Source organism: Chrysemys picta, chromosome 14 (genome assembly GCF_011386835.1).
Source record: "Chrysemys picta bellii isolate R12L10 chromosome 14, ASM1138683v2, whole genome shotgun sequence".
NCBI classification, from domain to species: domain Eukaryota; kingdom Metazoa; phylum Chordata; order Testudines; family Emydidae; genus Chrysemys; species Chrysemys picta.
Genome location: NC_088804.1, coordinates 36,226,208 through 36,251,028, shown reverse-complemented (window position 1 = coordinate 36,251,028; position 24,821 = coordinate 36,226,208). Strand labels below are relative to the sequence as shown.

General features: G+C 44.1%; 1 long non-coding RNA gene across 1 annotated transcript in view; it reads left to right on the top strand.

Annotated features, from left to right (window-relative positions):
- The window catches only part of LOC135975705 (uncharacterized), a 51,404-nt gene extending 26,971 nt beyond the window's left edge, over positions 1-24,433 (top strand). Inside the window, exons 2-3 of the long non-coding RNA XR_010592700.1 lie at positions 12,600-12,897; positions 24,239-24,433. This is a non-coding gene — a long non-coding RNA (uncharacterized LOC135975705). The remainder of the gene's footprint in view (positions 1-12,599; positions 12,898-24,238) is intronic.
- The last annotated feature ends 388 nt before the right edge of the window (positions 24,434-24,821 follow it).

The following is a 24,821-nucleotide window of genomic DNA, read 5'->3' as shown; positions in this document are numbered from 1 at the left end:
TGAGACCAAAGTAAAAGACTTTTGGCTTCAAGAAATTAAAACGTGAGTCACAACCAAGGGAAGGCTGAAGGTCAAGGAGTTATAACTGCATCTGCTCTAATGAGTTCTTGAGTTAAATTGTATCCAGGTGGTCAGCGGTATTCACATGTTGAGTTGGAAGTGCTCAGAGAGAGATGGGATGGCCAATTGCCAGTGAAGAGAAATCAGTCGAATAATAGATACAGTAGTAAAACTTCATTGTAGTTGTTTTGCTTTTCCTCTCATGCATCTTCTGGATACATATTTGCAGCTTTTTAACTTTGCAATGAGAGTCAGTGAAGAGGAAAAAGGTGATTGCAGCATAGTGTGAAAGGTCAAGGGAGGCCGGGGACAGGTGTGCATTTGTGACAATGTAAGATGGTGGCATATGGCACAGTCATGACAACAGGTGAGCCATTTATTTCAGTCTTTAGTTCAGGAAAGACTTAGGGATTTTTAGAATAATGTATTTACTTAACTAACAGTGAATAATGTAAGTCTCAGTCCTGGAATTGCATCTGTACCGATGTAGGGGGTCTGCCTGGGCAGATCTACTTGTAGGATCAAGGCATTATAAAGTCAACACTGCTCTGATGCTTCAATAATCAAACCTAGGTGCAGCTTCTGTCTCTGATTATGTCTATATAGCCTGGCCTAGCCTAACCAAGCTAGCTTGAATCCAGCCAGCATGAGTAACATGGCAGTGATGACAGCACGTTGCAGGTTGCAGTGAGGGTAGGCACAGGCTATGAGTAAGTATTTGGCTCACTATCCCTGTATGAAACCTGTGCTGCACAATCTTCTCTACTACTGATGCCTGCACAAGCTGGATTCAAGCTAGCTCGGGTAGGCAAGCCTGTCACAGCTTTTGCTGTTTAGACATACCCTCAATCTCTATGTGGAATCTCCATCTCTGGAAATATTTAAGGGTAGATTAGATAAATGTCTATCAGGGATGGTTTAGACAGTATTTGGTCCTGCCATGAGGGCAGGGGACTGGACTCGATGACCTCGCGAGGTCCCTTCCAGTCCTAGAATCTATGAATCTATGATTGGTTCCTTTCTCGGCATGTGTGTGTCTGTGAGGTTCAACTGGATGTGTGGCACTGCCCAGCATCCTGCAGGATGCGAGGCAAAAAGGAAAAAAGGGTGAACCCCACACTGAGCAGAGGTCTGTAGTGACAGTCATAACAAACCCTCTGCTGGGAATTGTTTGCCCATCTCTGAACCTCATGGTGGCAAGATCTGTGATTTTTGCCATCACTACACAGGTGCGTATGAAAATGTGAGCAGATCAAAGAGGAAAAGGAGGTGATTAAAGCATTCTTTAGCGTTGCTAGGGAATCAGAGTCCTGATGTCAGTTGAAATAACTCTGGCGCATGTCAGGACATTACAAAGGCACCGTCATGAAGAAAAATAGTCCAGCATCACAATTTTCTCACCACAGGTTGGTACCTCAATGGCAGTGCTTCTAAAATTATAGTCCAATGGGCATAATGTTTTTCTGCTTTGTTCTTGCAAACGTATGTCCACTTATCAAAGGTTAAAGTTAATAAGGGATAAATCCTATTATTTTTAGTAGACGTAAACCACAAGGCCCAAAACTTCATTATATTATTTAGCTAAGGAGCCGGAAGATCTGTCCAAATTGGCCTACAACCTTATCAGCTATATGGAGGCAGCAACTTGCAAAGTGGGTGCATGGGGCATTTTGCAAAAATAGGTGAATTCACACCGATATCTGGCACAACTTTTACTTTGGGTAAATAGATTCTGCCTACCCAAATCTCCTATACAATTTCCACTGGATTTGGTACTCTTCTTTGTTCTTTGCCCTAAACAGAGCCACAATACTGCAAACACACATGAGTAAAGATATATACCTGTTTAAGTATTTTCATGACCAGGGCCATGGTGTGTCATGTTACTGTATGCTGTTAATCAGCAATCTTATTCTGCTCTAGAAGTAGCTGCACTTCAGCTCTGGTGAAGTGATTTGTGTATTTGCAAAATACTGGGGGATCCTGGGGAGGGAGTGTGAAATATAAGATGTTAGTAATACTAATAATCCATGCTCAGTTACAAGCATCATCTGGAACTTGGGTCTGATCGTTAACAAAAGTCTTTTAAATCTGGAGAAGACAAAACAGTCTGCAGTGACAGCCATAAGAAACATGCTGCCAGAGAAGACAAAAAAGTTTGAAATGACAGTCATAACAAACACGGCGCTGTAGAATAAAACAATCTTTCCTAAGCAATTTTCAAATTAAAAAAAAAAAGTTTATATTAAAGCCATGCACTTTGGCTGCACATTTTGTAAACACTTTTTTTTTTTCCGGGGGAAGTGAAGGATGACTTTTGATCACATAAACAGCACAGGCGAGAGGGATCTGCAGGGAAATCAAACATTCTTGCAAGAATACAAAATCCTTTCCCCGAGTTGCAGCGGCAAAAGGAGGGCTTCAGAATTCTGTGTCATGTTAAATGTTCACAGCAGGAAGAGATCCAGGCACTTGAATTGACATGATGGATTTCCTTCACACCTGCTGCCTCTATCTCATTAAACTGAAGTGATTAAAGAGTTATCAAAATTTGATACTTCAAAATGACTGCACAAAGCAACTTCTTTTTTATGAGAAGGCATCCTTACAATGACACACACACACACACACACACACACTTTTCCAATTGGTTGGAAAAAGTAGTAAAAACTTTTTTACCCTTGAAAGCAAACAAGGGCTCTAAATTCTTGTGAGCCCACCAGGCATTTTTGATATTAAGCCTCATCTGGTGGAAGAGGGCAGATGGATGAGCTGTGTCACCCCCAGCTATATTAATTGCATGCTAAAGATTTTCATTTTTTTCAGATAGAAAATATGGATCGGAATTAGCTCAGACTTATTCAGATGGCTCTGACAAGCTGCAGCTTTAGAGATTTATTGAAGCAAATTAGTAGTAGCTTAGTTTGATCGGATATTGAACTCTGTCACCCTGCTAGTTTTTAACATTCTGCTATGCAGGGTCTTCATGCTTGCAAATTGCACACACAGAATGTGCACAGCAAATTCAAATACATCTGCAGGTGTGGCCCTGTGTATGTGGTTGTGTCATGTATTATACCTAGCTCTTATGTTTCACTTTGTGGCAGTAGATCTCAAAGCATTTCACAAAGGAGGTCAGTATCATTATCTGCTTTTTACAGATTGGGAAACTGAGGCACAAAGAGGTGAGGTGACTTGCCCCAGTTACCCAGCCAGCCCATGGAAAAGTCAGGAGTCAAACCCAGGTCTCTGGAGTCCCAGTTGTCCATCCACTAGGCTGCACTGCCTCCCCATATATAACCCATCAGCCGGAGAATGGAATACCTTAGGAGAAACATAATATATTGAACTGTGTCTGAGTCCTGGTAAGTATCATCTCAAAGGAATTAGCAACCTAGAAAAGGGGTGAGTTAGCATTGACTCATCACAGCAGCTTGCAACTGGAATCTAGAGCCTGTACTGTGAAACCATTGTCGGACAATGGCTACTTTGAAGAGCCAATGTCACCACTGGGGAATAGAGGTGGGGCTAGAGAGTGGAGCGCTTGAAAACATGAATAGCTGGGAGAAGACAGATCCACTGGGGAGCAGGTGGCTGGGATGGAAATTAAATTGGAGGCTTTTTCTTAAATCCCCCAAATTCATAAAACAAATACTTACTGTACCAGATACTTGGCTTCCCTTAAATTCCTCCTGTGTTGTTTGAGTGGGGCCATAATTCTGCTTTGGGGTAGCAGCTGAGGGTTATTCTAGTGCAGGAGAATCGTGAGCTGGCATAAGGCTCCCATAGGCAGTTCTACGCTGGTCTCTCTTGTTCCCCTTCTATCTGGCATATGGAGTGGGAATGGGGCATATCAGGGAGTGGAGCTGGAGTGCAATAGTTCTCTGGAGATCTTAACCAATAAAGTAGCCCCTTGAGGACTATTATTCACTGGCACATGTTAGAGTAGCCCTGAATTTGCCCCCTGGTAGGCTTGAAGACCAGGGGGACAGAAAGGTGGGAGAAAGTCACCAATACCTTCCCATTCCCCAGGTGTGCCTAAGGTCTGCTGGGAAATAACAGTACTGTGTTTTCCCTCTAGGGTCCATAATTGTGACATATGGGCTGGTGTGTTTTCATTTAGAAATGTAGGCTCCGTAGCCTTATAATTAATTTGGGATGCAAAATGCTCTTGTCACTAATATCAGGTTTGTTCTTTGGTGGCTACTTAGAGACTAATTAAGACGACGATTGGTGAGACACACAGAGACTTGGAGTTTTATTTCTATCATGATTAATGTAAGCAAAATCAGATAACTAGAAAAACCAGACAAGAATAACAGCAGAATTCACATCATGCATACTTACAAATCTGCAGGACTGTGGAGGGCCCCTTAAAGTGACATTAAGTATTAAGGTTTTCACCATCCTGCTATCCTGATGTCCCGGTGAGGGTGGTGTTTGAGTCCCTTTTAACACATCTAGTGCTTACCCCTCCCTATTGTGCTGAGACCATATTTGATTAAGTCTTGGTCTCTTGTTCCTGCCTGTTATTCCTGCTACCCATTTGTCTACATTCCTGCTACAGCAATTGTCGTAAGCATTTGCGCAGAGAGAAGATTCTTTATACAATGTGGTTAAGGAAGTCTGACTAAATAAAGCTAGGGTTGCCAGGCATCTGGTTTTCGACTGGAATGCCCGGTTGAAAACGGACCCTGGTGGCTCCAGTCAGCACTGCTGACCGGGCCGCTAAAAGTCCAGTCGGCAGTGCAGCAGGCCTAAGGCAGGCTGCCTGCGGCTCCCGGAAATGGTCGGCATGTCCCTCTGGCCCCTAGGCGCAGGGGCGGCCAGGGAGGCTCTGTGTACTGCCCCCACCCCAGGCGCCAGCTCTGCAGCTACCATGGGCCAGGAACTGTGGACAATGGGAGCTGCGGGGCTGGTGCCTGCAGGCAGGGGTAGTGTGCAGAGCCAACTGGCCGTCCCTAACCCTAACCCCGAACCTTCTCTCTCACCCTAACTCTCTGCCACAGCTCAGAACCCCCTCCCAAACCCAAACTCCTTTCCGGAACCCACACCATGCACCACCTCCAACACCTCAACCCTTCAGGCCAACTCCTGAGCCTCCCCCCCCGGCATCCCAAACCCCTCATCCCAAGCTCCACCCCAGAGCCCACACTCCCAGCCAGAGCCCGCACCCCCCTCTTACACCTCACACCCCTGCCCCAGTCAGAGCCTCCTCTGCACCCTGAACCCCTCATTTCTGGCCCTACCCCTGAGCCCGCACCACCAGCCAGAGCCCCCACTCCCTCCCGCACCCCAACCTCCTGCCTCAGCCCAGTGAAAGTGAGTGAGGGTGGGGGAGAGCAAGTGACGGAGGGAGGGGATATGGAGTGAGTGGGTGGGCGGGGGCCTCAGGGAAGGGTGGGGCAGGGCCTCTGGGAAGGGGCAGGGGCGGGGCAAGGGTGTTTGGTTTTGTGTGATTAGAAAGTTGGTTACCCTATATAAAGCCTTTACAGTCTAGAGAGTTTATCACAAGATATATATATATTTACTAAATCTTCTAACTCAAGGTTACTTACTAATGCTAACTTTTATTAGACCTGATGTGGACTTATGCTAACTATTACTACCAATAGGCCTCAAGGCTAGACGTTCAGCTTACTGCAAAGCCTATTTTAAAATAATATTTAATGTTCTTTCTTTATTTCTACTTGCATTATAGCTCTAGTTTCATTTGCACTAATTTCGCAAGGACCTGAACTCTTTCTAAGATATACACGATTATTTGCCTGATCACCTGGGTTCAAGTCATGGGTCAGAGGTCAAAAAGTCCAATCCAGCATCACTGATGTCAATAAAATCTTTGCCATTGACTTCAGTGGAAGCAGGATTCCTCCCTTAAACTACTATTTGCGCATTGATCCGTTCTGTCCAGTCACCCCAGATAACTTGGGACTGGCTGCTTTGTGTATAATATTTTTCCATTAACCACAGAGGATTTCCCAGAGGCTAATAATAAGAGAAAACCACAGGGATCAGAAGAGGTGAAAACCTCCTCCATAAAAAAACAATCTTACTGAAGCCTGCAGCTCTGCTTTCATAAGCCACAGCAGCATCAGCATTCAGTAATTCACATCAGTGGATATCAGAGTAGAAATTCAGGGAAATAATTTAAGGCAAAATAGCTAGCGTTTTAGCCTGGAATGTTGCACGGTATTCACCGGTTTAAAAAGCAATTTTGAAAATTAGTACTATCTAGCCCATTTATCATCATTAACTATTAATTATTATTATTATTTATTTGTATTGGGGTAATGTTTAGGAGCACAGACCCAAAAGACAGTCACTGTCCCCAAACCTATACAATCGAACTATAAGGCGAGAGACAATAGGTGGATACGGACAGATGGTGGAGCACAAAGAAACAATGAGAGAGTATCCATCAGCATGATGGACAGTGATGTCAGCAAAAAGGGAGGATTCCCAACCCAATCTGATGCAAATATATAGAAACGTTCACTTCCGAGGTTCCCCTCAAGTGCATTAGCAAGTCCCATTGACTGTCATAGGTGCCAAGATGTTACACTTTTATTTATCCTGGCTGTCTGTGAAGGAGATACAATAAATACCGTGGCCCAAAGACCTCATCAGGCAGTGCTGAGGCAAAACACTTGTACCGTTATTCAAGCTATGAGGAAAGCATGTCAAAAGTCAAAGTAATTAAATTTACTGAGTCAGACAGAGACAGCAAGGGGTAGTCATGCTGATGGATATCTTTTGGACATGGCCACAATGGAACAAAGTTGGTCATGTGATATTTTTTTACCTGATAGAGTAAAGGAAGGAAGAATGAGACCTCTGCTTTGTATAGAAAACATTTTACTGATTAACCCTAATCGCCATATGTCAATCTGCTCACATTAGGAAGGCCAAATGATGGGGTTGATACCAATAGCAGGAGCAGCGTGCATTCTACAATAATCTTTTCTGTATAAATATCTTCAGTCAAAAAACATGGGAGTATTAGTAGGTAGTGGGCGATGAAAAAATATGGGGAAGACATGATTAAAAACAGGCACAACACAACCATGACCGGGGATTTGTGCACATGTTCAGTCAGGGGACAGAAACTTTTTCCTGACCCTGTGATCTGGTGGGTGAGCAAATCGTTTTTGTTGACATTATTAGCTTTGTTCACTGAGTGCATGTAGTACCAATGATGTATGTGGATTTTTATAGACAAAATCCCCGTCGGCATGGCACTTAGAGTTTAAGGGCTTGATCCTGTGAGGTGCTGAGGACCTGCAACTCTTATTGATATCAACACTCTGCCCCTATTAGGATTTCACACTAACTACAGAAATGAAGGGCTTGATTCTCATTTATATGAACATCCCTTAGCATCATTTTGGTAGTGTAATGGGATCTTGAACACCATGTAAATTACCTTGTACAACTCATTAAATGTACGCCGACCTTAAAGCCCCTTTATATTGCCAGAGCAGTGGGCCTTACTAGCTGCAAAGACTAATACGGACCCACAAAAAAAGTTATCTATCCATTATATTTTGGATGAGGGGGAATTACAAATGGTAGCCAAGAAGATCAGGTGGCCACATAAAGAAGGTTCTCACAGTTTGCTGAGGTTGTGGTCCTGGCATGACATAGCAAGGCACCCATTTGCCCTTCTTTGTTTGCTTCACTCTAACTGAAAATGAGAATTCTCTACTGCTAGCTGGAGACCCCAGTGCACTCAGAGCCATTGACTTTAAATATATGAGAGCTGTAGCCCTTGTGCACAATAAGGAACTGTACAGAAGCAGGGAGAATAACGATGACATGAATATGCAAGTAGCTCTCAATGCCAACATCATAATCACAGATGTTGTTGCCATGCATCTGGGGTCCATCCCTGAGTCATTCATTTTGCACATGTTCCAACTCCACCAGCTACTCCAAATATTTTCACCCAATAGGGGATGGCTGATTGTTCAGCCTTTATCATATTTTTCTGAAGTTTACTTTGCTAACATCTGTGTACAGTCATTATGGAGCTGGCACTGGTTCTGAGACACTGCTAATTTTCTCTATTTTGGTGACAGGGAATGCTGTCCCTTTCTATCTCTTTGAATAAAGATATATTATAAAGCGGTCAGAATCCGTCATGTGCTAGAGTTACTCCATGGTGGCTGGAAGTGTTGAAAGCCACCTACAGCAGTTGTTCTCCTGGGGGCCAAAGTGACCACAGTTGGCTCAAGTGGGTAGGGTTGGCCCCAGAGGGGCTGGGGCTAGGCCACCTTGTACTCAACATTGCACTGACTCACAGCATCGTCTGGGCAACACATGTAAACAGAATTTACAGCCCTCCTCCCACACTGGTACACCCCGAGAGGAGAAACGTAGCAGCACTACTGCCATTACATTTCTCCAGGGGTGAATCCGCTTTGGCGCATTTGCCACATAGGCAAAAAGAACAAGGTGTTGAATTCCGCTGTTTGTGCAGATGAGGGTTGTCACAGTTTTGGGGTTAACTACCTCTGTCACCCTGCTCTTGATCTTCCTCAAGGGCACCTGCTTAAGGGTTCAGGCTTCCAGCCATTCCTTCCTTTGGGTAGAGACCTGCAGCTCTCTCTCCCTCCAGAGTGGGGGTGTGTAGGCTTGAAGTCCCTTTGTACTGATTTCCCCAGCCAGTCTGACCAGGGTCCAGCACCTGTGGTTAGCCTTTCTCCAAAGGTACAACCAGCCTTCACAGAACAAAATACATGTATTCTTAGGGTAAAAGCATTACAGAGAACACACATAAAAACAATTGAAGTTACACTATGTATGCTAAAACCTTACTAGAGGTCACCCATCAATTCTAGAGAGTCCAAGTAAGCCAAAGTCGTTCCAGTCCTTTCCCTCCTTCCCACGCTGGACAGAAGGTCCTCTCTGTTTGCTGAATCAAACGAAGGTCCAGTGGGAGTTCAAAGTCAGCCTTTTTATAATCAAATGCCCTTGCTTTGTGCGAGTCTCTGGAAAACCCAGTTTGAACTAGTATTAGCCCTTGCAAACCTCTCCAGGGGCTGGTACCTCTCTAGAGTTGTTTAGTCTCAGTGACTCAGCTCAATCACTTCCCATGTTTTTAGTTCCATGGAGCAGAACACAATCATACATGAACCATTCACAAATTTACTAAAATGGTCCCCAAAGATACTGCATGGGTTTGTAAAATGTGTCACAAGGGTAAATTTAACATGAGTATAAATATGTGTTGCTATATGTGAGGCTACTCTTAAATGGACAAGGCCATTGTCTTGCATCTGGAAGGCCAGCCTGAGAAGGCAGCTGCAAATATTTGCAGTTTGAAGGAAATTGTTCTATCTGTTGTTCTTAAGGGTAATACTGGGTGGTCTTTTTTTTTTTTTTACATTTTTTGAACCAGTGGCAGGAGGGGATAGCTTCTGAGGGCTGCGATGGTCTTCAAAATGTTGATCTTGCTGAATTAGAAGTGTTAATTGACCCATTATATAGAAGTATATTGAACACTAAGTTATTAATCATTGTGACTAAAGCTATCACAATCTGGTCCATAGTAGTTATCCAAGTATTTGCTGGGGAGTAGTTTTGCAGTCTGGAAAGGAGGCAAAATACTTGGCTTGTTTGTTGTTATGTTTTATTATTTTTTCCTCATGAGTGATAACTAGTACTAAACTTCTTTCTCTGGAGGGTGAGTCATTTATTTTATAGTAAATTGATATCTGTTGATATATGAACATTAGTTATATATTATTTATATGTAGATCTGCATCCTTGAGCTGAAAAATGTAATTCTTTATTCTGTAATTTACTGTTTAAAATTTAATGAAATGTTAATTATATATATATACACACACACACACACACACACACAAAAAGATTTATGTAGCACAAAACAAGTGCCGTATATTACTGCGAATTGTTCATGCTGAACAAATTGTGTCACAAAGGGAACAGGAATAAATTAGTGAGCACAAAACAAAAGCATCTGCAGTTGGCCTATTAATCCTATGTAATATGGCAAGTGTCATTTAGAAAGATGCACCTGAAGACAGTGTTACTGCACTTGGAGATGGCAAAGCCAGAGGAATTGGTATCTTTCTCTGCCTCTGAATAGGGCCCAGTAGCAATGGGTTTCTGGACTCTCCAGCGTGCTCTACTAGTCTGGCATTACATTGTTTCATATCCCTTTGTTGTTAAAATTGGGAATTTTTGGTTTCCACGATGCGGTTATATTATTTGGCAGTGTCCCGATGACTTCAGGCGGACAAAGTAATTGGCCTGAAGGCCCATGTTGTGACAATGTACCCGAGGCACCAACTGTAGTCTACAAAAGACCAGCAAAGGCTTTGAATTAAGTGATACAGGGAGAGACCATTTTGTTTCATATACTTTTACTAGCAATAGTAAAATGCTGTGTTAACAACTGATTGCACTGTGAGGCCTCAAGTCACAGTCATCGCTTGATTCTATATTAATGTCTATGTTGAACCTTGATATCTCCTGAAATTTTGTATCCTGAACTGAATGACATTTCAGACAAATAACTGTATTTCCGTAGACAGATAAATCACCTTATGGCAATAGCTACAATAATTTGCTGCCACAATTTCTTAAGGTAACTTATTTGAAGAATTGTGTTTACGCTCCCAAACTGAAACCTAGATGATTTTTCACATTTCTATAAAAAAAAATGGAAAAAAAAAACCTCTTGCTTGTTAATTTTGAATAGTTTTGGTCAAGCTGTTTTTTTTTCTTAGAAAACATTTTCACCGCACTGCGCTTTAGCCTTCACAAAACTGGTGCCATTAGGCTTTCATAGCTTCCAACACAAGAATGGTAGTTCTATTTCTAATGTGCTCTGTGGCTTTATAAATGGCAAGGTCATGTCTTTGTAGGATTTGTGACAAAGATGAAAGTTCTCTCAGAGCCTCTTCCCTGAGAACTAAATCCACCATAAATCCAGGGCTTTCAAGATTTTTCTAAGCTGGGAAATGTTGAGCATTCTGATAAAGATCATACTTTTATCACTGCAGCAAATGCAAAGAGGAATATATATGTAGAGAATCTATGAATGAAATACTGCTGGGATTGTCCTGTAACTATTGCCTTCTTTCTGCAATCACTTTAATAGGCGGCTAATCTTACATAGCACTAGTGATCCTTCCTATGCACGCTACATGTTCCTGCCAGCTGTTCGTTGACTGAGTAATAATGAATACTCTGTATCTCAGAGCTGATGATTCTTGCAACATCCTTGAGTGCTTTTGATTCTTAACTGTCAGTTCAAGTTGGTGTGCAGTAGGCAATTGTAAAATTTATGGAAGGAGGACAGATAATTCTGGACTGTATCAAACAACTTTTTAACAATACTCTCCAAAACATTACAAGCAGATGTTCATCATGTGTCATGTGTCATTGCTCTTCCACCTTGTTAGAGCCAAAGCTCCTTCTAGTATTATATATATTGCTGCATGTACCAACAGGTCCAAGGTAAAATGATTGTTTTGGGACATTCCATCTACCATGTAACAGGAAAATTCTAGCATGGTGCCTCGTAATAATTCAGGATGATTCTCATTTATTAGATATTTGAAAATATGAAGATAATTTATCTATATTTCCTCTGTTTCTGTGAACATCCAAGAAGAGTGATAAATGCCACTTTATTAAAAAATATCCTGTCATCTAGCAGCACAAATAAAAAAAGCGTTAGATGAATTGAGCGTTATGTTCTTTTGTATTTCACCAGCAACATACTAAATGTGTTTAATACTGAAAGAGCTTCTGCTCTACCCACCACACCAGTTTTAATAGTGAGTCCGATTCAGTGTCTGTAACTACAGCAGGTAGCTCTGGCAATAACAAACACTGTCCGAATGTAGAGTCTCTGCAGATGGAAGCAGGAATTCTTTCATTTGGGCATGCACTGTCATGAACATGTTAAATTAATGTATGCCTTTGAATGAAGATGTACAGATATTTTCTCATAGGAATGCTTTTGGGATTCTATGTGGTTGTCGTAACATTGATCCAAGCAGTCTACTCCAATGAATTTGTTAAACAGGTTTTTACATCAGCACATAAAATCAGGAATTTACGGTTTGCCATAAGGCTTGCAAAGTGAGATTTCAACTCCCTGTGGTGCACAGCACATCGCGCATCAGGAATGTCACTATTCCTTGTAGCAGCTATTGCTATGACCTGCTGCTAAAATGCAATTCTAAGCTGTACTTGGTGTATCTCGGGAGCTGGAATAGACAGAGAGATGGATACATTGCCTTGGGAAGATGGCATAAGGGTGGCAAAGCTCATCACATTCCCAGTTTTCCCCCCCTAACATGGCTATTTCTAAAACCACTTGTAAAAAGCGTAATTGCTCGGATATGCATAAACAGAACAAGCTACGCTGAGGGACCGGAGAAAAGGCCCAAGATACGGATCTGAAATGATAAAAAACACATTTGTATGTATTCTCATTAGCATAAAATGGAAACCATAAAACTGATCACCAGGCTAAAATACAATGTTTTCTCTTTTAGATGCTGTTATACTATGTCTTCCAACTGCCGTAAACTCTACTGACAATGCCGTCCATACAACAGCAATCTCACTCTAACGTGGAAAGTGTTTGTCTTTCAGAGGAAAGTCAAGTAGAAACAACCTTGGATACAAATGAGAGTGGTGGAAATACTTCATATGTATTGCAATCAGTACAGAAAGGTCAAATGAAAATATCTCAGTGCACCGATGGAGAATCCACCCAGCTCCAAAGAAAAGCTACGCACTCATAGACTCAACGTGTCGCCTTTCCTTGGGTCTGGTTTTATTAACAAAAAGGTAACACTAAATGAACCTCAGCCTAAGCCTTCTTCTCAGGCTTGGCTGCTCCTAGGTTCCTTCCTGCAAGATGCCTCTGTTCCCAGGCCCTAACTCCCACTGGTGAAGAGCTATTGCCACTTTCTTTTCTATTCAGTGAGAAAGCTAATGACCCCCACTTGCCTTAGAGAATGTAGCCCCGAGAAACAGTCTGCAACTCAGGAGAGCTGTGTTCAGGTCCCACCTCCCCGTTAGGTCATCTTGGGCAAATCATGTCCCTGCTGTGTGCCTCAGTTCCCCCACCTCATATAAAATGGGGATAAAGATAGTAACCTCCTTTGTAAAGTGCTTTGAGAGCTGTTGAGAGGAAGCACGGTATAAGAGCTAGGTGGTATTATTATTATTTATTAGAATGTCAGCAGTAATTCACTGGCAGCTCCCTGCTGGATTCCAACACTTTCTAACAGGGTTTGGCAACAGGAGACTTATTCCACCTTGTTGCAATGTCACATACTAAAGATTTGACAAGCATTAATAAATATCCCTATATTACTACTTTTTTAAAAGACAGAGAAAAATGTATTTCACATCTCAATAGCATAATATGGCATAACTCTTAATTATTTGTATGGTGGTAGCCAAAATTCAAGGTCCCATTGTATTAGGCACTGCAAATGCACTTAACAGGAAACTAGCCACTGACCCAAAGAGTTCACAATCTAAGTATGGGGCTGTCTGCTGCATGTTTTGTACTCTTTAAATATGTGAAAATTCTATTGATGGTTTTGCTTGGGAATCCGGTGCTCTATACTGAGTCCTGGAAGTTTTAATTAGCTTTGATCTACATTTTCTCCAGAAGTCAAGGTACCATACCCATCTTCAAGAGTGTTAAACTCCCCTAAAATAAACAAGATTTAAAATTATTCACAACTTCTGTACCTCTCTCTTCACTGACCTGAAAGTACTGGTCTCCCAGTCTAGTTGACACTGCTACCTGTGCAAAGGTACCATGGGCATACGAACAAACAAATAAACGAGGAAAAAAGAAAAAAATAATAAATGGACACAAATTGGACATTAGTGGGTAACATACAAAAGCCAGTAGGTGAACACTTCAACCTCCCTGGACATTCTATAACAGATTTAAAAGTAACTATTCTTGAACAAAAAAATTTCAGAAACAGATTTCAAAGAGAAACAGCAGAACTAAAATTCATTTGCAAATTTAACACCATTAATTTGGGCTTGAATAGGGACTAGGAGTGGCTGGTTCATTACAGAAGCAGCTTTGCCTCTCCTGGAATTGATACTGCTTCATCTATTATTGGGAGTGGACTACATCCACCCTGATTGAATTGGCCCTGTCAACACTGGTTCTCCACTTGTGAGGTACTCCCTTCTCTTCATGTGTCAGTATATAATGCCTGCATCTGTAACTTTCACTCCATGCATCTGAAGAAGTGAGTTTTTTTACCCATGAAAGCTTATGCCCAAATAAATCTGTTAGGGTATGTCTACACTATGAAATTAGGTTGATTTAATAGAAGTCAATTTTTTAGAAATCAATTTGATACAGTCGATTGTGTGTGTCCCCACTAAGGGCATTAAGTCGGCGGTGTGTGTCCACAGTACCGAGGCTAGCGTCGACTTTCGGAGCGTTGCACTGTGTTAGCTATCCCACAGTTCCCGCAGTCTCTGCCACCCATTGGAATTCTGGGTTGAGCTCCCAATGCCTGATGGGGCAAAAACATTGTTGCGGGTGGTTCTGGGTACATGTCGTCAGGCCCCCCTCCCTCCGTGAAAGCAACGGCAAAAAATCGTTTCTCGCCTTTTTTCCTGGGTTACCCGTGCAGACGACATACCACAGCAAGCATGGAGCCCACTCAGCTCACTGTCACCATATGTCTCCTTGGTGCTGCTGGCAGACGCAGTACTGCAGTGCTACACAGCAGCATCCCCTTGCCTTGCCTTGCGGATGGCAGACAATACAATACGACTGCTAGCCATCGTTGTCGTCCTGTGGGTGCTCGTGGCAGACCTCAGTTAGGTTGGTCGGGGGGGCGCCTGGGCAGACATGGGTGCTCCCGGCCGGCCTCGGTTAGGTTGGTCGGGGGGGGGAGAAGCGCCTGGGCAGACATCGGTGCTCCTGGCTGGCCTCGGTGAGGTCGGACCGGGGCGCCTGGACAAAAATGGGAATGACTCCAGGTCATTCTCTTCTTTAAGTTACGTCTAATGGAGATTCAGTCCTGCCTGGAATATCATGCCAGCTGGAGGCTTCTGCCTCAGGCTGCTCTCCCAGTCGGCAGCACCGCACGGTTCCACCTACCCCATTCCTCCCCTTGCTCCCATGGCTCATGAAGCCTGGACAGTAGTAAGGAGCAGTTCAACTATAGGCTGAGCAAGTGCAGAATGGTGGTAGAATGTGCCTTTGGACATTTAAAAGCTCGCTGGCACAGTTTACTGACTCGGTTAGACCTCAGCGAAACCAATATTCCCATAGTTATTACTGCTCGCTGTGTGCTCCACAATATCTGTGAGAGTAAGGGGGAGACGTTTATGGCGGGGTGGGAGGTTGAGGCAAATCGCCTGGCTGCTGATTATGTGCAGCCAGACACCAGGGTGGTTAGAAGAGCACAGCAGAGCGTGCTGCGCATCAGAGAAACTTTGAAAACCAGTTCCATGACTGGCCAGGCTATGGTGTGAAAGTTCTGTTTGTTTCTCGCTGATGAAAACCTGCCCCCTTGGTTCACTCTACTTCCCTGTAAGCCAACCGCCCTCCCCTCCCCCCTTTGATTTCCGCTTGCAGAGGCAATAAAGCCATTGTTGTTTCAAATTCATGCATTCTTTATTAATTCATCACACAAATGGGGGGATAACTGCCAAGGTAGCCCAGGAGGGGTGGGGAAGGAGGAAAGCACAGGGGTGGGGTAGTTGTAGGGGCACCCCCTAGAATGGCATGCAGCTCATCATAGAAGCGACATGTCTGCGGCTCTGACCCGGAGCGGCCGTTTCCCTCGCTGTTTTTTTGGTAGGCTTCACACGGCACTGCTGCGGGTCCCTGTTATAACCTCTGTCCTTCATGCCCTTGGAGATTTTTTCAAATATGCCAGCATTTCGTCTTTTGGAACGGAATTCGGATAGCATGGATTCGTCTCCCCATACAGCGATCAGATGCAGTACCTCCTGTTCGGTCCATGCTGGAGCTTTTTTGCGATTCTGGGACTCCATGGTCACCTGTACTGATGAGCTCTGCATGGTCACCTGTGCTGATCAGCTCGCTACGCTGGCCAAACAGGAAATGAAATTCAAAAGTTCGCGGGGCTTTTCCTATCTACCTGGCCAGTGCATCTGAGATGAGAGTGCTGTCCAGAGTGGTCACAATGGAGCACTCTGGGATAGCTCCCGGAGGCCAATAAAGTCGAATTGCATCCACACTAACCCAAATTCGACCCAGCAAGGTCGATTTCAGCTCTAATCCCCTCGTCAGGGAGGAGTACAGAAATCGATTTTAAGAGCCCTTTAAGTCGACAAAAATGGCTTAGTCGTGAGGACGGGTGCAGGGTTAAATAGATCTAATGTTGCTAAATTCGACCTAAACTCGTAGTGTAGACCAGGGCTTAGTCTTTAAGGTGCCACCAGACTCCTTGTTGTTTTTGTGGATACAGACTAACACTAAACGAGTCTTGTGTCTTTCTGAGTTGTGTGTGCTCATCTGCTAGTTTCCCCAGGCTACAAGGGCTAGTTTTGCCATGGCAGAAGGGAAGCTGTGTTGATATAGGAGAAAAAATAAATGAAATAAAATTGGGGAGAGTGTTTGTAACCAAAGCCGCTCAGAGCAAGTCATTGTTACCTACATTTGTACAGTGCTGTATGCATGCATGGCACTTTTGTACAAGCAGAAAGTACCTAACAAAGAGCAGGATCTCTGCCTTGAAGAACTATGGCTTCAGTCCAGCAAAGCACTTAACACTAAGTACTTGAGTGGTCCCAGCTTTGCTGGATCAGGTCCTACAAGCACAGATGTATTCAGCGCAGTGCAAAGCAATCTAGACAAGAAAAGCAAAGGAAAACATGAGTCTCTATCCTAGCATTTACAGCAGGAGTCCACATAAAAGTGGTGGGGTCTAGGAACTATGTTCCAGTCAGTGGATGCACTCTGGCTGACTCAAGGTATGTCTACACTGCAAAAAATAATCTACAGCGGTGAATCTCAGAGTCTGCGTCAACTGACTCAGCCTTATGTGGCTTGTGCTACAGGGCTAAAAGTAGCAGTATAAATGTTCCCGCCTAGGCTCTGAAACCTGGTGAGGGGGAAGGGTCTCAGAGTCCAGGGCTCCAGGGACTGTCTACACTGCTATTTTCACACTGATAGCAAGAGTCCCCCAAGTCAGTTGACCTGGGCTCTGAGACTTGCTGGGTTTATTTTGTAAATGTGCCCTCAGCCAAGGAGACTGCTGAGACCTTGGTTTCACTAGAGCAGGATTTCTCAAACTGGGTCTGTAGACCCCAGGGGGTCTGTAAGGGAATCCAGGTGGTCCACGGGCCCTGCTGATCAACTCCTACCTCAACTTCTCCCCCTCCCTGTCAGTGCCTCCTGCATGCCGGGGAACAGCTGTTCAGCGGTGTGCAAGAAGCAATGGGAGGGAGGGGGAAGAGTGGGGTGGGGGCGTTCTCGGGGGGAGGAGGCGGAAAGAGGCGGGGAAAAGGAGTGGCAAGGCTGGACTGGAGGGCGTGGCCTGGGGCCAAGTGGGGGGCTTGTGGTCTGTAAAAAAATTTAGATCAAAATGGGGGTCCTCGGGTTGTTAAAGTTTGAGAACCGCTGCACGAGAGAAAAAGGTGAGTTTTTACCCTGAGTTCGCTAAATCAAGCACACTAACGAGGTAAAATAAGGCAGGCTGAAGTTTTCACATGTTAGCAGGTTGAGTTAAAAGCCAGCGTACATGTGAGAAAATGACAAATTGTCTTCCCCAGGATTTTCCCTCAGGTTAGTTACCTCACGTTAAGAACACAGCTTTTTTCCCTAGAGAAGACACTGTCTGAGAGGACTGCAGGACTGTGGCTTTGAATACTAAGCATCTGATACACCCATCTATATAGGCCTTCCCTTTGAGGGTCAGTGTCTGTTACCCAGCTGCAGACTGTAAACACACACTCACACTAGCTTGGAGCAGAACTGCAAGGAACACCCAGCTTTGAATCTTGGGCTCAGGGTACAGTAGCCAGACATCCTGATTTTATAGGGATCGTCCCGATATATTCGGGAATGTGCTGATTTTCCTTTTCACTAGTCACAATAGTCTTCCAAGGCCGATACACCCACCTTCCCAAGGGCCAATCCAGAGACCGCAGTAGGGAAAGGCGTAGAAAGAAAGCTCAGATGCTCCCTGTGTTTATTGTTTCATTGTCATTGCCTCAGGCTGAGCGATGCCAGCAGTCAGGGCTGGCGCTTCCACTAGGCGACCTTAGGCGGTCGCCTAGGGCAGCAGGATTTGGGGGGGGGGCGGCATTTTGCCACCCTTGATGGAAATTTGGCAGCAGGGGGTCCTTCCGCTCCGGGTCTTCAGCGGAAATGCGATGGCGGGTCCTACACTCGCTCCGGGACCCGCCGCCGAAGTGCCCCGAAGACACGTAGCGGAAGGACCCCCGCCGCCCAATGCTTAGAGGAGGAGCGCCGCTGCCTATGGCGGCAAAAACTCCTGCCAGCAGTCACATGTGGCTGGAACCTTCCCCCCCAGATTAGGCTCCTGCTCCCATAGGGGGAACTGCTGCAGGTTGGGAGCTGCTGATCTAGCCCTGAGAGTGGGGTGTGGTTATGGGAGCTGGAATGCCTCATGGAACAGGCATCTAAATGAAGCCTAGTTACAACAGTACTAAAACCTGTGTTTGTAGTGTCCTGGAAAGGAACACCCTGGGGCTCCTGACAAATCCAGGCAGTGTTTTATACAAGGCCCACTCGAAGCGGAAACAAGAAGCAATCAGTCACTCGATGGCCTAAATCTCAGCAGTACAGTTGCCGGTTCTTTCCCCCCAATGCAGTTTGTGGCCACTGAAGGGGCCCGCTGAGACACAACAATAGTCTGAACAAAATACAAACTCACAGACAGTGGAATATTGGGCCAGATTAATCCCCAGTCTAACTCCAGCTATGAATGTGAGGTGGGGGGACTCCACTTGCTGGTAGTTAATTCCAAACTCCCATCCCTTGCCTTGGGGTAGAGACCACTCCGACAGCTGGTGGGGAGGCAGGAATTCACCCAGAAATCACCCAGCAAACAGTCCCAGTTCACAACCTATCCCACCCTCAGTACCAGCTCCTCAGTTCCTGATCAGGGCACCTCTTTCCCACTGGCTGTCTCTCACATGTGGTGCAGGCTCACTGTGACCACACAGACAGGCTGCTTGCTGAACCTGTCCTCTGACCCTTAGCCTGCTGTGTCCCTTGGGAGCATACACACTCCACTGGCAAGCCTATCCTCCAATCAGAAGAGACCTGGACATAGGGGCAAGGTTCCTGCCAGCTCTCTCGCCAACCAGGGCTCTGGCAGGGTGGAGCAACCAGCTTCCCTATCTCATTGCCACACAATCTCAGGTCACCGGGAGAAAGGCCAGCCTGCACCTCCATAAATGGTGTTATGAGTGGAATGAACATGGCACATTATATATGTCCTCTTCTTGATGGCATTCAATCACAAGGGACGAAGCATCCTAGCTCACATGCAGATTTGCCCTCAGGGAGCACAGATTCCAGTGTCACAAGTTAGCAGTGACGAGGAAAAAGTTTCCCTACTGTCTACTATTATATAGAGTCTCTCTTGCTCATTTATTTTGGCATTGACAAAGCCGGTGGAGAGACCGGTATATCACAGTTTTATTATTTGGATTGGTTTCCAAGAGAAACATAATGGATTGAGGTTTTCTGGTAAGGGCAGCTGGTGTGTGTTATTGCAAGGGGATTTCAAATAGTTTCTGTAGTGGAACAGCATTCTGCTGCTCACGCAGCTGGGGACAGCTTCTGAGCGGTGGCTGAGGAAAGTTCAGGAAAAGCAGTGATAGGGCAGGTGCAAAGGTGCCTTTGTACTGCCCTGCTTCAGGGACTGTTCTGCCTTGAAGGCTGCTTTAGCTTGCGCCTTCTCCTGATATCCCTACAATACGGAGCTGCTCTCAAAACCAGTTGCACTTGATTTTGTTGCCCTACGGCAGTTTAGCAGTACAAAGTGCCCAAAAAAACCCAGGATCAGGTCCATTTCATATCCTGACTGAAATTCTAATCATGCTCATATGTAAATGTTACTGCACAACATAATCTCTTTACTGGATACATGAATTTGGGAATGATATGGCCACCCACCCTTCAATGGGGGTATAGAGGGCAACCATCAGACCAAGCACATTCATTGACTCTTGGATTCATAGTAAAATCCACTAGGTTTATACTGTGAATTAGTGCGCTTGCAAATTCACCGCCAGCCTCGAGGCCGCACAAGATCATTGCTTTGGGAGAGGTTTGACATCTGGATGGTAGAAAGAGTCTGACGAATGGCTTGGCAACTTCTGCGGAGAACAATGACAAGTTCCCAGTCAGGTGAAGGCTGCAGAGTGGGTTTTTTTCCAGGAGTCTGTAAACAGAACTCTTTCATTTGAGCAAGCTTCTATAAACACACACAAAGAGCAGACATCTTCCCTGAGGAATGGAAAGCTTGCAATGTGTTAATCAGTCAGCCACAGATATAAAATCCTCTGTGCAAGTGCAAGGGATGAGTGGGCCAATTTAGACACAATAAGAACCAATCTGAGCCGTCATCTGCAGCTCAGTTCTCTTTTTCTTTTTGCTTGGAGGCAAGGGGGTTGAGAAAGTTTAGTTAACTCCCTTTTATGTCTGTTTTTGTGTGTGTATCTAGTGAATATCCAGAAATCAAAACTGGGACTCAGTTACAGTAAAGTGGGGGCAGGAGGAGCAATGGACTTGAGAAGCATTATGCTTTAGAGGCTGGGTGCATCTCCAGGGATGGTCTGGGAGTGTGCTCACAGGGCCTCAGTTCCTCAGGACAAGGACAAGAAACTCACTGCTGTGTGTTTGCCCAGCAAAGTCGCATCTCCTCTAATGTTCCACTTTGTTCTGGTGATGCCACTATGATGGTGCGTGTGACTTTGTGTCCTGGGCAATGGCACCTCCTGATGCTTTGTTCAGCACCTGTTTGCAGAGTGGGGTAGAGGGTCTTATAACACTGTGCCATTTAAAATTGGCCCTTTCAGCAGGCATTTCCTCAACAATGCAATCAAATTCTCCCTTGCTTGCGCTGCAACACATGAGGCTTTTTAACGATCACTTTCGTCTACACCATTGAATAACTGGGGCTAATATAGCCAGCTATTAGTATTCTGCTAATAGGATTTAGAGCTCACTCTAACAGAAAATGATGTGGGGTTGCTAATGATGATGTGCCAATGTTCCCCAGTTTGCTGCTCAAGCAGTTTGCTATTTGCAAAGGTTCGGCTTTAGTAGAAAACACATCCTTGAAAATAAATAAGACAGATCCATGCTGAGTATAACAATTGAGTCCTTGTTATAAGAGCAGGGGGAGAAAGAGTGAGGTTTTTTTGGATGCTGTTTCAGACATTATTATTCTTGAAACCCTGCACACATCAAACTAGGCATCAGCTCCTAGACAGCCTGCAGACCATGCAAGCAGGAGTGCCAACTCCTTCTGAAACCCAGGTCTTTCACGCAGCAAACAGATGTGCTGCCTGCAGTGCTGAGCTGCTGGGTACAAAGGTTGGATCTATTTCTAGGAAATTAACATTGCGTAGCCTGGTGCAGCAAAATGCCAGCCCTTGTATTCTTTTAGTAATTTGCCTAGTGGCCTCTACTTCATTTGAATGTCTGCCCCAATCTAATTTATATATCTGTGCCGGATCCGTTGAGAAGAACAAACAGAAGCTGAAAATATGAACATAAGAACATTGGTGATATGGCAGCCAACTGCAATCCTCTTACTCTATTGACTACTGTCATGTGCACAACAAAGAAAATGCAATACGGTAACTCTGTAAGAAGCCTATTCAAACTAATGGTGGACAAGCCTCAAAAGACCCCAAGATTCTGTTTGGCTTAGATAAGCTTCAGAAAGCATCTGAGTGTTGAGATGATTATCTGAACCTCTTTGGTCTGCCAGGTTGGGCTAGAAAGTTCACTAGAGCTGACTTTCTTCTGAGATTTCTAGTGCTCACTGGGTTGGGCCGGATGTACTGCACGAAGGTGCTTAGGTACAGTGGTGATAGGCACAATTTAAAGAACAAGATCAGACAGAAGCACCAATTCTCATAAAGGAATTTGACACATCTGCTCCTGATCCCAGTTGGGACCCAGAGGTGCTGAGGAGTTGAAAACAGAAGAGAATGAGGTAAAGGGGGTGGGGAGAATAGCATAGTTTTCAGATAATAATAGGAAAAGAATTGTTCCCTTCAATTTATGGGTGAAAGTTAGTTGGAAATCTTCTTATATCTGGGCCAGTTTCCCCATTCCTAATCGAAACCAACACAGAGTATAAATTCTTCTGCCATCTATCAATGTGTTTGTACAGCACCTGGCACAGTAGGTGCTCCTAAGTGCTACTGAACTACAAACAATAACATAAAATAATAATATTTACCTACTGACTTAGATGGCCCAGCCACCTTAGTATTTGAGCTCCAGAGATGTGTCCTGCTGGCGTTGTTCCCTGCTTTTGCTAGCTGCCATCATCCTTCTCCCTCGCAATCATTCAGTGAAACCCAGTAAGAAAATTAGGGTTATATGCTGGAGAGGCCTGCAAATATTGCTGCTTGTTGCACAAGTCATTTGTGGACATCCTTTTGGGGAAACATTCAAAAGTCTTTCTTTTTTTATCTTGCAATGACAGATCAGATCTATATAGGCTATCTGTAGTATGATAGTTGCACGAAAGAAGTACAGATTTTTAAATAGGCTGCAAGAAGAGAAAGTATTCTACAAAAAAATTAAAAAAAGAATGAAAAGTATTATGTATATTACAAGGCTTTTGCATTCGGTGAGCTCCAATATAGCTTTTCATTTAGTTACATTCATCATTAGGCTTTCCAGCTCAATGAATCTAGGGACCTTAAAAAAAATAGTGAGTTGTCCTTTCTGTTGTTTTGTTATATCTCTGTGCTTTATGAAACAGTTCTGATGACTGAGCTGTTCTGATCTAATAGGTAGCATATCATGGGGACAGTTCCACATTTCTGTAGTTGCTAGGCTACCAAGAGTAATTCCTGGTATTCTACAGCACAACTCAGTAAATACAATGGTCACGTCAAACTTGTCTGAGGGCCTCATCCTGCTCTCACCAGAGTCGATGGCAAAATTCAGATTGATTGAAGTGATGCAGATTCAAGTCCTTAGTTACCCTTTCCAGATCTGGCCCATTCTGGCCTATAATGGGCCCCCATTCTTGCTTTTAAGAACTTCCACAACATCTAAATTCTAGGCCTAAAAGTCGTTGGCAGTGCCCCTTTAAACATGGACAAACACCCAGTATGTGGAAAGTTCAGGCCCCATCAATATTCAAAAGTAAATCTCTGAAGTCTTAGTATCCGTTAGTGGGAAAATCCTTGAGTTATAAATGGGATAGAGAAATTCATTGCAATCATTAACCTTTAGTAAATCTGATGCCAAAGCTAAAACATTTTGATTAAAAAGAAATTAATCAGCTATTAACAGATTACATTTTCTTTGGTGAAAGTCCAAGACAGCGTATATTATGGAAAGAGTTTAATTACGTTCAGATGCTGTTTCTGAAGTAGATGACCTTTTATTTGGGGATCTATCTGCCTTTGCCCTCTGAGGACCTGATCCCAGAGCTAACCTTAGCATTTTATGGAAAAACATCCTGCCACCCAGAACCCTGAAACATAACTGACTCCTGTCCCCTTTTACTACACCTCTGTGCACAGGAACAATGTGAGGATTTGGAGAGGGCTAATGAGATGATTAAGTGGACACACTTTAATTTTGCATTAAAATATCTGTGTGTGTATGTGTTTGTGTTTCAGGGATTTTAGGGTTTCCTCAACTTCTTGAGCCCCAGTCCATGTAGTTAATGTTAGACACATGTGTAGTCCCATTGCCTGCTCCTTCCTTTCAGTTGGAGTGATTGGGGCCAGATCCTCAGCTGGTAGGAACTGTCATAGCTCTGTTGATCTCGAAATATTGCCTATTACAATATACGCAAATTGTGGTTTTGGCCCTGGATTCCATCTAGTTAACTTTTTTCAAGTCTATCTCTGCAAGGAAAAACCCTTCAAACGTACCTTGATTTAAAATGAGACCTGTTATTATCCTTTGTATTTCTATTTCTCCTAGATCAGAGGGGCCATTGGCCACTGGCTTCATCCTTGTGCTTTCCACGTAACCCACAGATGCCAATCAAGTCAATGAGAAGACTGGACATGCAAAGAATGCCAGAGAAGATACCACACCTAGTATAACGAGGGCAATTAACTAGAAAGCTTGAACATTAATGCTTAACTTTCAGGCTTCTCTTGGTTTCAGCTAGCCCGCAATCACTATTTAAATGTATTTTTGCGTGCATGGTATCAATAAATTATTCTCTCTGGTGATCTGTGATAATGTGTTGCATTGTGTGAAAAGGAACATTTCGAAAGAAATTTCATGACACTATTGCTTCAGAGCTCACTCGCTCCCTCTCTCCACACACACACACACACACACACACACACACACACACACACACACACACACACACACACAGCTTATTAATACTTAATGCTGCTAATGAAAACATTGCCTGCTACTCACAAGGGAAGGAAAAAACAAAGGCCTGTTTGTTTGTTTTTGAAATACTTGCAGCAGATATCTACAATAGTTCATATTTGCCAGTGGTTACCATGCACTGGTATCTGAACCACTGCATTGATTTCCTCTT